Genomic DNA, 15,054 nt, shown 5'->3' on the forward strand with positions numbered 1-15,054 from the left:
ATCGGAAGACTGAAGCGTAGTTGATAGGTTTTCTGGTTTTGTGTGTGTATCACGATGTGACTTGGCTGGAGAGAAAAAGGGGAGAAAACCAGTTTTAGCCAGGCCGGTACTACCGGTACCTGTAGCGGTAGTACCGCTACCCCTATAGGTACCGCTCTGAGTTCTGCGCTGAAACTGACCCAGAATACAAGTTGCGGTACCTCTACAATACCTGGAGCGGTAGTACCACTCACGAGCAGTAGTACTGCCCACGGTACCGCTCAGGTACCGTAAACTAGTTACGGCAGTACCGCTCTGGTACCGCTCCGGTACCGCTTGGGATCCAGTAAGGTTTGGACCCCATTGCGGTACCTCAAGCGGTACCTCTAGCGGTAGTACCGCTCTGCGCCCACGTGGACCAGATCTGGGGAATTCGAACTCAGAGCGGTAGTACCGCTTCCCAAAAGCGGTAGTACCGCTTAGGCAAAAACTGGACATAACGGTTGGATTTGGAGGAGCCTATTTAAGGGCTCCTTCTTCCCCAACACGATTTTTATCTCTTCTCTCTCTCTCTCTCTCCTCCATTGTTGCTGAGCTTAATCATTGAGGATCTCCCCAACCATCCAACCAATCTTGCCCAAATTTTGAAGAGTGGTGGAGGAGACCCCGATCTATAGTTCTACCAAGACAGATTTCACCAATCCTTGATATTCCTTAGTGGAGCTTGGTGTTAGGGTTCCTATTGAGGGATATTGGAGAAAGTGCATCCATGGAGGCTAGCTTGGTGTTGTACTAGCTCCATGGGTTGTTGGGAGCCTCCTTGTGGTGTGGATCTCGCCCCAACCTTGTGAAGGAATCACCGCCTCGACCGGTGCCTTAGTGGAAAAGGGGGAGCACCTTCGTGGAGCTCTCTCGAGGAAGAAGGTGAGGCCTTCCTTCGTGGTGTGGCCGTCTAGTCTCTTGTGTGAGACTAGCACCTCCTCAACGCATACGTACTTCCTATTGTGGAAGGAACTGCGGGAAATAAACCTCGCCTCGTCTCCGCGCCCCCGGTTGTCCCGCTCCTTACTCTTACTATCTTGTTGACTCCTTTGCTTGTTGCACTTGTCCTAGGATCATTGTAGGATCACCGCTATAGCTAAAGTTATCACCTTTACCTTCCGTTGCACTAAAAATTGAAAAAGACTAAAACTTGTCGTAGCGCCATTCACCCCCCCTCTTGTTCGCTACGATCCATTCAAGTGGTATCAGAGCAAGGTTTTCTTGCTCGGGCTTTACCGCCTAAGAAATGGCCGAACAAGATGCGGGTGGGGCGAATGGGTCACCTTCCCTTGTGCCACCCGCTCCATCATCCCCCGTCGATACCACAACGGCTACGTTGGATGACCTCAAGAAATTGGAGTCATCCATCGTTAACCAAATGAAGGCGATGATGATGGAGTTGGTTGCTCAAAAACCGAACCCTATTGTTGATCCTAAAGCAAGTGCCGAGGATCCCCCGCCAAAAGCTAACCCCTTTCCTCTTGTTGATTTTGTCGCGCAAGTGACAAAAGATCCACAAAAGGAAGGGATTGGGGAGACCGGCACTTCAACAAAGGGGAAGGATGAGACACCGGTTGTGGAACGTCTAGGGGGTTATCATGAGGTGCCACCACCAAGTGATTACACCGTAAATGTTCCAATACCTATGCCACATATCTTGTCGCATGGTTCACCACCGTTACTTGAGTCAAACAACTTTGAAGATTGGCAATTCTTAATGCGTTCCCATGTGCGGTGGCGTTGAGTTGGTCATCCACCACTTCTCTTCTTGTCAAGCTCTTTGGGACTCGTGGTGAATAGCCCTCCTCGATGATACGCCAAAGCTCGGTAGATGCGCTGCGCATGATACACATGGCCATCACGCCCAAGGACCGTGCTCATATCCGCTCGCTCAAGACCGCCAAGGAAGCATGGGATAAACTTGAGAAGCTCTTCCTCGGAAATGCAAGCATCCAAAGCTCTCGTTTTGATGAAGTGAACAACATGGCCGACAACTTCGTCATGATTGAAGGAGAGTCCCCGAAGAAATGTATCGGCGCCTTATCGCTCTTGCCGTGCAAATGCAAGATCTTGGAGCAACGTTTGTGGATGACCATTGGATCAAGCGCAAGTTCTACAACGCTCTCCTCCCTTATGAGGAAGTGAAGTTGACGGCCATCCGCCAAAACGCCTCCTTCCGTGCTATGACATCCGATGAAGTTCTTAGCGAAGTCATCGCTTTGGACATCTCCAAGAAGAATGCGGAGGATCTTGTTGCTCGCGCCCACAACTCCCGCAAGCCCAACCTTGCATTGAAGATGAGGGTTCATGAGGCTAGTGAAAGCGATGAGGATCCCGTTGAGTGGGGACCGGATGATCTCAAGATCAATTATCATGAGCACATGGCTCTCGCCGCCAAGAAATTTTGGGATGGAAACAAGTCCCGAAGCACAAGACCAAGAAGATCACGTGATTCTCCAAGAAGTTTCTCCAAGAGCCCAAGGGAGGGGCAAAGGGAAGAACATGCTACAATTGCGGCGACAAGAATCATTTTGTCGCGGATTGTATGTTTGAGAGAAGAGAAGATCATGGTGGAAGGCTTATCCGCAAGGAAAAGTTCAAGTCACTCTCCAAAGGATTCTCCAAGTTCTCCCCCAAGTCCGATGACGACAAGGTCTCCTACACCAAGAAGCCTAGAGCCTTCATCATTCGAGAAGAGTACTCCTCCGATGAGGATGAAGAACGTGGGGACAAGAGCTCCAACAAGGAAGGAGAGGGAGTGGCCGCCATCGCCATTACCACTCCCTCTATCTCCCTCTTCGACTCTCCCAATGAGAACCTCGTCACCAACAATGCTCGTTGCCTTATGGCTAAGGTATCCACGGAGGTAAATCCCTCTCCAAACCATCATCCTCGACTAATGCCTTATATATCGATGATGCCACTAGTCTCACCGTTAAACGTAAGATTATGGGTTTGGATTCTTTTCTCACTAACATGCAAGGGGATACCAATACTCATGTTGGGGATCTCTTGAGCCAACTCGGTGCGGCACAAGACCTTATAGAGGAGAGAGAGAGGTTGGAAAGGGAAGCGTCAAATGAGATTGCCTCTCTCAAAAAAGAGCTTGAAGATGAACGAAATCTGCACATGTCTCTTGAAGCTAGTGTCATCGTCCTTGAAGACTCCAACAAGGCTATTGTTGCTCGACTCACCAAGGATTGAGACCATGCTCTTGATTTGATTGGTGAGCTCAAAAAGAAGATGCTCTCTCTTGAGGAATCCAACAAAGACCCCAATTATTGCCATGACGAGCTTGTTGATCAAGTTGCTTCCTTGAGGAAGCACAATGCTCTTCTCTTGGAGGTCAATGCTCTTCAAGAAGACGCCTTGGATGAATAATACCGCTTGTGCAAAGAGAAGACCTCATGTTGCAACCATGAAGAAGAAATTGCCACTCTTGAGACCACCAAGGCCAAGCTATTGAGTTTGAGTAGCAAGCAAGAAGAGTCTTTGGTGGAATGTCTCCGCATGAGCAAGGAGAAGGACACTTGTTGTGATCATGAGGAAGAAATAGCCGCCTTGAAGAGAAGGGAAGCCAAGCTCATGGAGGTCAATACCATGCAAGAGGAAGCATTGAAGGAGTATTTTCCTTTAAGCAAGGACCGTGCGTGTTGCATTCATGAAAGTAACATTGCCAAGTTGGAGAGTGACAAGCATATGCTCATGAAGATGAACTCTCTCCAAGAATAAGCTTTGATGGAACATTTCCGGGTGAACAAGGCAAAGGAAGTACAAGTGTTTGATATTTGTCATTGATAACCCACAAGTATAGGGGATCGCAACAGTCTTCGAGGGAAGTAAAACCCAAATTTATTGATTCGACACAAGGGGAGGTAAAGAATACTTATAAGCCTTAACAACTGAGTCGTCAATTCAACTGCACCTGGAAAAGCACTAGTAACAGGGGTGATGTGAAATTAGCGATAATATGAGAGCAGTAGTAACAGATAACACGAGCAGTAGTAATAGTAACACGGAGGCAATGGCACCGTAAAATATTTGGTACTACTTCCAATGACATGTAGAACGAGTATATGATGATGAAAGATGGACCGGCGTCCCCGACTATCTACACTAGTGGTAACTCTCCAATAACAAGTGTTGGGTGAACAAATTACAATTGGGCAATTGATAGGATTGAAATAGCATTAAGGCAGAACATCAAGATCATTAATCATGTAGGCATGTTTTCCATATATAGTCATACGTGCTCGCAATGAGAAACTTGTACAACATCTTTTGTCCTACCAGCCGGTGGCAGCCGGGCCTCTAGGGAATCTACTGGAAATTAAGGTACTCCTTTTAATAGAGTACCGGAGCAAAGCATTAACACTCCGTGAAAACATGTGATCCTCATATCTAAGCCTTTCCCTCCAGCTTGTCCCAATTTCGTCACTTTGGGGCCTTTGGTTCCGGACATAGACATGTGCATACAACTTGTAGATACAATCTAAGCAATAATTATAGAGCTTAAATCTAAGATCATGCCACTCGGGCCCTAGTGACAAGCATTAAACACAACAAGATTGCAACAACAATAACTTCACAACTTTATAGATAGACTAATCATAATGTAACAATCCAACGGATCCCGACAAACACAACACCGATTACATCAGATGAATCTCAATCATGTAAGGCAGCTCATGAGATCATTGTATTGAAGTACATGGGGGAGAGAATACCAACTAGCTACAGCTAGAACCCGTAGTCCATGGGGGAACTACTCACGGAGCATGATGGAGGCGGTGGCGTTGATGGAGATGGCTTCCGGGGGCACTTCCCCGTCCCGGCAGGGTGCCGGAACAGAGACTTCGTCCCCCGAAACAGAGTTTCGCGATGGTGGCGGCGCCCCTGGAGTCTTTCTGGAGTTTCGTCAATTGGTGTCGCGTTTTTAGGTCGGGACGGCTTAAATAGGCGAAGAGGCGGAGTCGGAGGGGCCACGGGGGCTCCTCACACTAGGCCGGCGCGGCCAGGGTGGAGCCCGCGCGGCCCACACGTGTGGGGCCCCCAGGGCACCCCTCTGGTCCCCCTCTGACTTTCTGGAAGGTTCCGGGAAAAATAAGATGTTGGGTCTTCGTTTCGTCGAATTCCGAGAATATTGCCCGAACAGCCTTTCTGGAACCAAAAACAACAGAAAAAACAGCAACTGGCCCTTCGGCATCTCGTTAATAGGTTAGTTCCGGAAAATGCATAAAAACATCATAAAGTGCAAGCAAAACATGTAAGTATTGTCATAAAACAAGCATGGAACATCAGAAATTATAGGTACGTTGGAGACGTATCAGTCATCCACATCCGGAGCATGAAGATGAAGTCAATCGCTTGAAGGCCAAAATTGATAGACTCCAAGTTCAAACCAAGTACTTGGAAGGAGTCATTGGAGCCAAAGATGGAGCCGAAGAGGGCTCTTGCAATGAAGGAGGAGTGGCTACCAAGCCAAAGAGGAAGAGGAATAAGAGGACCAAGAAGAAGAAGAACAAGGAGAACATGGAGATCAACCTTGAGGAGAGCGATGCTAGCTCAAGAATGGATGGAGTACCCAACTCCGCCCCGACGGGTTTCGCCGGCTCTAATAACCCTTCTCATGTTCTTTTTGTTGATTACTATGGACATATTCGTGCTCGCTTTATTGGTCCTCAAGAGAACAATGTTGATTGGACTATTTGGGTTCCCAAACCCCTTGTTACTAACATGCTAGGACCCATTGAAAAATGGGTACCTAAATCCAAGACTTGATTCCTTGTAGGACTATGCTTCCGGTGGCGCTAAGTGGGTGGTTGATAGTGGAGCCACAAGTCATATGACCGGAAGCAAGAATATTGTTGTCGACCTCGAGCCTTCTCACTCTACCGTATCATATGGCGACAACACGTGCTCTAAGGTATTGGGTCTTGGCAAGGTGGTGGTAACACCCGACATCTCACTTGTGAATGTCCTCCTTATCGAGACCCTTGGTTACAATTTACTTTCCGTTCATCAAATTGCTCGTATGGTTCTATGCACATTCTTTGATGAACATATGGTGGTCCTCTTGTGGAGCAAGACACTCAATGTAGCTTTTGTTGGATATGTAGAGAACGGATTGTATGTTGTCGATTTCTCCGGAAAGACAACATCTTCCGCTCTTTGCCTATTCGCCAAAGGTGACAAGGGTTGGTTATGGCATCGCCGACTAGCCCATGTCAACATGAGGACTTTGCAAAGTCTCCACAAGGGTGTGGCCACATTCTCGGACTAAAAGAAGATGTCTCTTTTTGCAAAGATCGTGTTTGTAGGGCTTGCATACAAGGAAAAATGCATGGAGCTCCTCACAAGGCCAAGACTATCATCTCTACCACAAGATGCTTGGAGCTCCTACATATTGATCTCTTCGGTCCACCGTCTCATGAAAGTCTTGGAGGAAAGAAGTATTGCCTTGTCATTGTTGATGACTATTCACGCAATTGTTGGGTATTCTTCTTCAAGTACAAGAGTGAGACTCAACGGACCATGATGGAGTTTGCCAATCAAGTTCAACACAAGTACGACAACAAGATCCTCGCAATAAGGAGCGACAATGGAACGGAGTTCAAGAACTACACCTTGGATGACTTCCTCGGCGAAGAAGGAATCCAACACCAATACTCCACGCCATATACTCCCCAACAAAATGGGGTCGCCGAAAGGAAGAATCGAACCTTGATCGAAGCCGCTCGAACCATGATGATGGAGTACAAGTCTAACTACAACTTTTGGGCGGAAGCTATCTCTACCGCATGCCATGCTACTAATCGTCTCTACTTTCGCAAAGGCCAAGAGAAGACACCATATGAGATTCTCACAGGAAACAAGCCCAATGTGTCATACTTCAAGGTCTTCAGATGCAAATGCTATGTGCTTGTCAAGGACACGGGTCTATCCAAGTTTGATTCAAGAGCTCAAGAAGGAATTTTCGTTGGCTATGCTACGGATTCTCACGCCTATAGAGTCTTCAACAAGTCAAATGGGCGGGTTGTAGAATCTTGTGACGTGACTTTCGATGAATATGATAGATCTTTGGAGGAGCGAAGTGCTTCTTGTGAGAAAGGAGATGCAATTCCCCCGGAGACCATAGGAAGGATGGGTGTTGGCATTCGCCGACCTCAAGAGCTACCTTCTATGGGGACCGGGGAAGGACCAAGTTCCACCCAAGTGGAGCCATCTACACGACAAGGCCAAGCTTCTTCCGTTGATCTTACAAATGCAAGAAAACCTCTACCACAACCTCAAGTTCAACCTCAACATCTACAACAACAATCAAGTACAAGCTCACCTCAAAAAGCTCAAGAACAACATCTACCGCAAGCTCAAGAACAATATTCACCACAAGCTCATCTACAACAACAACCGACATCAAGTGACCAAGGCCAAGCTTCAAGTTCTTCTCTGAGTGGCCCGGGGGTGATCTTTATGGACAACACCATTCCTAATACCCCCGAGTCATCCGGATCTCATGATGATGATGATGCCCACTTCAACAACAATGAAGGTCAAGGCGAGGACCTAAACCGTGATGAAAGCTAAGAGGACCCACAAGAATCTTCTCCTTTAGCCATCACTCGCCGTGAAGATCCTATTGCAAGACACTTGCGCCTCAAGTCCCATTCTTTGAGTAATGTCATTGGTGATCTAAAGAGCAAAGTAACCACCCGGAGGCAACTAGCAAACTTTTGTGAGCACCACGCCTTTGTCTCTATGGTGGAACCACTCAAAGTTAATGAAGCTCTTGAAGATCCCGACTGGTTGAATGTAATGCAAGAGGAACTCAACAACTTCAAGAGGAATGATGTGTGGACTCTCATGAAGCGACCCGATCATTGCCGCAATGTTATCGGCACCAAATGGGTCTTCAAGAACAAGCAAGATGAACATGGCATGGTCATCCGCAACAAAGCAAGATTGGTGGCATGTAACATCCCAAAAATTTCAAAACAAACAAAATGAATTTCTCTAGTTCCAAATTTTGGAACCAACAAAAACTTTTATTAAATTAAGTTGATCCATAGAGATCTTGTTTAATTATTGTGCTATTGCCATGATTGCTTGTTTAAATTAGTTTTTGAAATAATCTTAAACCCTAAACCTCACATTCCTTTTTACCATCCAAGTTAAAATAAAATAAAAAGAATTCAAATAAGAAAAAGGCATATGTGCTTATGGCTATTTTTATAAAACTTTACCCTGGACCTTTCCACTTTAATTAGAGGATTGGAAAAGCTTCATATACCTTATCTAGTACTTCTCAAACCCAATCCAAAGTGAAACAATGGATTTTAAAAAGAAAGTAATAATGCCATAGAGGCATATGAGAGTAAAATGCAAATTTGTGAATTTGAGGATCTTGACCCTAAGACTTGTGGTGAATGGTTGGATCACTCCTATATACCATTTCAACACTCAACAACATCAAATGGGCCAAGAACAATCAAATTAAAAATCAAATGCCACATATGCATAGAGGCATATGTGACACATAGCCATTTTCACCAATTCGTGTCCTATGCACTTCTACTTTGACCAAATGGTGTGAAACCATCTCTAAACCTAATCTAACACTAAATTGACCCTAACCCATGCCCAAGTAAAGCAAGGGGAACAATTTACAAAAATAATAAAATTTGACACCTCACCTCTTATGTGTTATGGCCATTTTTGCAAATCTTTGAATTAGACCTTTTGGAATAGGTTCAATGGTTTGAAAATGTTTCTAAACTAATAAGAATCCCCTTAGAGTCAAGAAAAGTCAAATCAAATGGAGAGAAATCAATTAGTGAGATAATCCCAATTTCACCCACACATATGGCCTATGCCATTTTTACAAATCTTTAATCTAGACCAATTTGGTTTGCACCACTGGTTGTAAATGGATACTAAACACCTTTTAACACTTTTGGAAACAATCAAACTCCATTCAAATCAAATTTGAATCAAAATTGTGCTCACATGTGATTATGGTCATGTGTGACAATTTCAGCCTGGTACCCACTTTGAGCCCCTGGTTCTTAACTTTTCCTTTCTACACTTGGCCAACTCTTTGCACCTCTTCCAAGACAACATCAAGGAAAACAACTTTGCTCAAAACACTCACCTCAAACTCTGCCTCAATTTCAAAATATAAGCAAGCCAAGATGAGGCTTTGAAACAAAAACTAGATCATATACAAAATGTGATTTTGTATTTCAATTCCATTTTGACCACCACCACCACCTTTCTACTCCTTTTAATATATGATAACAACCCACCAAAAAGAATTGCAAAATTCAAATATTATTTTCTTGCGGGCATTAAACCAAACACCTTGCAGGCAGGGTGAGGATTGCAGCCCATGCTGAGAAATTTCTTTGGACCAAGTCAAACCCTGACCTCTCTGCAGCACTGGAGCCTCCTCTCACCTCTCTGCATCCACCACCTGCCAAGCACTGGAGCATGCTCACCATGACCAAAACCCAAACCCTGCCGGCCCTCATGTCACTCCCCATGCCAAATCCCTCTCTGGTCAATTCTACCCTGCCCACCCATGTCCTGGAGGTTCTCCACATCACACTGGACTCGCTCGTGTCAGCCCTTGCTCGAGGAAACGTCGCCACTGGCCAGGAACTGACGTGCCCAGACGCGCCCACGACGCCCAGGGAATGCCCACGCGCGCCACGGTGCGCATGGTGACGCCCCAGAGCGCGACAGGATGCCGCCATGCCCCGTCGCCTCACGCCTCCCCTCGCTCTCCCCAGGCACCAGTCGCTTCGCCACGATGCCCTCTACCTCCCAGACACCGCCATTTGGCCACGGACCCGCTGGAGACGACGCAATCATCCACGACTTTCCGCCGCCGTACTGCCACGACTCGAGGATGATGATGATGCGACCTTTCCTCCTCTGGCCGCACCACGACGCGCGTCAGCCTCGCCTTGACATCGCCAACACTCTACGCCCATGCCTTGCCCCTTCGTCGCCCTGGAACGACGACATCGTCGACGACCTGCCCGCTCCACCATGGTCCATCTCGCCCCTATAAATACCGGCTCCCCCCGGATGATTTCTTCACTCCACCTGCTTCTCCTCTCATCCCTGAACCTCCCTGACTCCTTCCCCTCCCCAATTAAGCCCGAGGCCACCGGAATTTCACCGGAGTCCGCCGCTACAGCAGCCAGACGAAGGCGACAACTCCGACCCCCTCAGCACCTCTCCCGACCATCATCGGCCTCGCCGTCGTCGACCAGTTCGTTTGCCCGCCTCGCCGGACTCCCTAGACGCCGGTAAGCCTACTATCGCGACCCACCTCGCCGCCGGTAGGGTTAGTTCGCCGGACCTCTTCGTCGAGGACGGGGACGACCCAGAACCGTCCGATTGTCTTTTAATCCGACGGCGCCAGTTGCGTACCGTTTCGGGGCGTGTTAAGGCCACTGACGGGTGGCTCCCACTGTCAGCTGGCTTGTCGCGGTGATGGGCCGGCCCAAGCCTCGCTCTCACTGCGCAGCCCGTGTAGTTTCCCGCCAGCCCACAATTCAAATTCAAATAGAAAAAATAGAGAAATGATGCAATCTGATGCTAACTTTGAATTTCAATAGGGACAAATCTACTCGGCCAAATTTTACAAACTGGATATTGTTGGAAAGCTTAGAGTTTTATCTCTCCAATGCCACTGGATTCAAACCTAGATCTGCTATAGAATTAAAGTGAGAAAATAAACAAGGCAGGGACTTTTCTGAATTAGAATAATTATTAAAAATCAACCACAAATGCTTTTGAGTTGATTCCAACTCCTATAATTCACTTTTCACTTATACTAATTGTTTATGCAAAAATATTCCATGATTAATTTGAATGATCATGGCCTAGCTTAATTAAAGGACTATATGACTATTTCTAGTCAAAGATATTGTCCAAAACCATTATTAAATCATATGGGAGTTTTTCTCTCACTTAAATCTTGTCTTGAAAAATTCAAAATAAGGTAGAGACTCTGGTCATGTAGGTCTCATATGAATTGTTGATGATATTAAATCACCTCAATAGTAGTTTTTAACTTAGTTACAACTATGTGTTAAAACATATGAGAGGTATCCCTCTCATTTAAATCTTGTTCTCAAGTAATTCAACATGAGGTAGTGACCATGGTCTATATAATCTCATAGTGAGTTATTTGGTGACATTAAATCTTTACCATGTTAGGATTAAATGGTATGAGGTGCTCACCTCATTTAAATCATTTTCTTAAATGATAAGTGTGAAGAGGTTGACTTTAGTCAACCTAGGTAACATATTATTCATAAGAGAAATTAAATCCTAATAAGATAATGAGAGGAAATTATTTCTCTAAGTAATTGAAAATAACACCTAAGTTAGTATGAGAGGAAATTATTTTTCTTAAATAATAAGAAAAACCCATCCACCAACTTAATAGTAATGTGTGATGCTAGTTTAAGTGTGTGAACCATGTTTGTGCTTAGTTAAATTAAATAAGTTTGGTGTGATGATTGTGTACCCCGTATTCGTATTTTAGATGCTAGTACCGAGGAGTACCAGGAGGAGGAGGAGGTCTACTTCCAAGGAGAAGAAGACCACTTTGACCAATTCCCCAACCAAGGCAAGATAATACTCTTGCAAAGTGCAAAGCTCACCATGGCAAGGCAGTACCCCATTTACTTTATGCTTATGATCCTGTTTCCCAGTTTTATTTTACAAGCTTTATTTACTTTTGTTTTATCAAAGTACTTTTTGATTTATGATTTCACTTGGTTAGTACTGGATTAGTACAAGAGTATCAAGGTCAGCCTAGAAGCAAGGCAAAGTACTTAGCACCCCTCATACATAGATGCTAGTGCTAAATTAAAAGTGACTACTCTAGTTGGGAACTTGTGAAATGAAATGACTTTGAAAACCTTGGAATGATGAGTCATTCTATTGAAAGATTTTGAAGGTGAATATGATCTATGAATGACTTGGTGAACTTTAAAAAAACTGATGGTTGGGTTCGGATGCGATACCATTCCAATTTTACAAGTACCCCCACAATACCTAAATCTGGGCAAGGCTTAGCTGGAAATTTATGTATCTTAGTATGGGTTCCCTCTAAACAAGCGTCATCGGGGTTAGGCTGGAGGCTGCCTCTACAACAAAAGAAATGATGAGAAATGACGTGAAACGAGGTGAATGTCCGGCCCAAGCCTCCGTGCGGTTCCCGGGTTAACGAGTTGGTTTTCACCGGGAGGCCAAGCTCATGGGGAGAGGTGCCTATACTAGGGTATGTAAATGAAAGGTTAGGATTGGTAGTTCGCGTCATCGCGTACGATAAATCAGGGCCGATTACCCTCGACGAACTATTGCAATTGTTGTGGCACAAGTGTACAACCTCTCGCAGAGTTTAACCTATTCGAATAGCCGCGTCCGCGGTCATGGACAGCTTGGAAAGGCCATACTGTTCCGTCATCAGAACTTTTCTAAAAATATGAACGGTGAATGGTGACTTGAATTGAAAGGTGACTTTGACTTTGAATCACAACTGAGTTGTGGGAATGACACTAATGTTCCCACTTGAGTAAGTTAGGAAAATGAAGAGGTTTTTGTTTACTAAAGTGCTTATGAAATAAAACTGGCTTTATGCAAATGAAACTAGAGCTTAGAACCCCCTTACTATAGTTGATAGTACTTACATTAGTATTAGTTTGCGAGTACTTTAAAGTACTCACGGCTTTGTCCCCGGCTATTCAAATGGCCGGACTATGAAGGAGAACAACGATGACGAGGAAGATGGACAGCAGGACGTCTACGACAACTAGGACCACTCCGACGTCAACGGTTGCTCGTGGAATAGATGGACCACGACCGCTACTACTTCGCTTCCGCTATGTGTTTTGTAATAGGATCTCTAGATCCACTATGTTGTATTAAGACTGGGTCATGTGATCCTTTGTTGTAAGACGATTATGTGTTGTAATGAATGATGTGTTGTGATATCAATCTATTATGTCTCGCAAAAACAATATTCCTGGGATTGCGATGAAGGGCATAATAGGCATCTGGACTTAAAAATCCGGGTGTTGACAAGTTGGTATCAGAGCCATTGTTTGACCTTAGGATACCCTAGTTAGAATGGACGTCTGAAAAACTTAGTTTCAAAAACCAATGCAGTGAATATTTGTGAAAACTTGTTCTTACTCTTATCCTTGAGATCTTTGTCAAAAATGAGAAATATATACTCTACTTTCTTTGCAAGCCTACATAAAATTTTGCACACTTGACTACTTATTTAACTTACTTATCCTAATTTCTCACAGATGGAGTACCAATGGGAGTTCTATCAGCTTGGTCCCGGAGGCGACCTAAGGTTCGAAAAGGATTTGAAGCAACCAGTGGAATATCTAGGACACCCGTATCCCGAGTTCTTCGGAATACCCCTCAACAACCACTCCGGAGAACCACCTCGGTGGGAAGTTTCTACTGATCTACGAAGAAAGCTTGAAGCCCCGGTATGGGAAACCATCTGGTTTTCTGTAACGGGAAACACTTGGAAGGAAGGACTAGTCAGAGCTATGCAAGAAGCAATTTCCCGTTTGTGTGGACAAAATGAGAACAAGATCAAGAACACTCGCTTCATCTACTACCCAAGACATGACTCCATGGGAAGACCGATGACCATGCCCCCGCTCACGGAGATGAACCACTATGTAGCACACCAGGACTTCAGGATGTACAAAACCCGCAGGGATTTGGACAACGCCCTCGCCTCTCGCCAAGCACATCACCCGTGAAGACGAGGAATCCACCCTGAAGAGTAGTATCACCCCAGCACTTAAGTAGGTGTGAGTTGTATCAGGATTCCCCTTGTATCGTAGAGCGAATGAATGGTTCTTCAAACCAACGGTGTGTTAGATTTGTAATGTGTGATGCTTGGTGTGAATGAAAAAAGTGTTGTTGGTTTTTACCCCCGCAACACTACTCAAAATTTCAAATTGTGAACTTTTTAAAATTTAACAAAACAAACCATAGAAATTTCCCTCTTATCTTATCATCTACCTCGATATTCAGATGGCCCCACCAACCCGCGAGCGCCAATCAAGACGCCATGATGCAGATGTTGCAAACCATGCTGGAGGATAGGCAAGCTGAACGAGCTAAACGCCAAGCCAACATTGCAGCACTTCAACAGCTTGCAAACAACAATCAAGGCCATCATGATCACCCAGGATCAAAGCTAAAGAACTTTCAGAACACCAACCCACCAATATTCAACAAGACTGAAGAACCCCTAGATGCCGATGGCTGGCTCCAGACAATGGAGAACAACCTAGAAGTTGCGGGAGTTGAAGCCGCAGAGAAAGTGTTGTTTGCCACGCACTACTTAGCCGGACCAGCAAGAGCTTGGTGGACAAGCACCCGTGCAATGAACGCAGGACAGATGATGACCTGGTAAGACTTCAAGCTGAAGTTTAGCAAGTACCATGTGCCCCAAGGACTGATCAAAAAGATGAGAGACGAGTTCCGGGAACTCAAGCAAGGAAGAATGTCCGTGGTGGAATACCGCGATAGGTTTCTTACTCTGTCAAGGTACGCCCCGGATGAGACCGACACCAATGAGAAGAGAAAGGAAAGATTTCTGAACGGACTACACGATGAGATGCAACCTGTGTTAGTGAACATTCCGTTCGCTGACTTGGAAGCCCTGGTGGACTCTGCCATACAGATGGAAGGGAAGCTACACCAAGCCAATGAGAATCGCAAGCGCAGGATGATGAACCAGAATGGACCCCACCATACCCAGAAGTACCGCAACAACTCTGGAGGATTCACCCCAAGATACAACAAGCCCCCAGCTCAGATCTACCACCCAAGCAACAACAACAACAACCGCAACACCAACAAGAACCGCAACAACAACAACAACAACAACAACAACAACAACAACAACAACAACAACAACAACAACAACAACAACAACAACAACAACAACAACAACAACAACAACAACAACAA

Source organism: Lolium rigidum, chromosome 3, assembly GCF_022539505.1.
Source record: "Lolium rigidum isolate FL_2022 chromosome 3, APGP_CSIRO_Lrig_0.1, whole genome shotgun sequence".
Lineage (NCBI taxonomy): Eukaryota > Viridiplantae > Streptophyta > Magnoliopsida > Poales > Poaceae > Lolium > Lolium rigidum.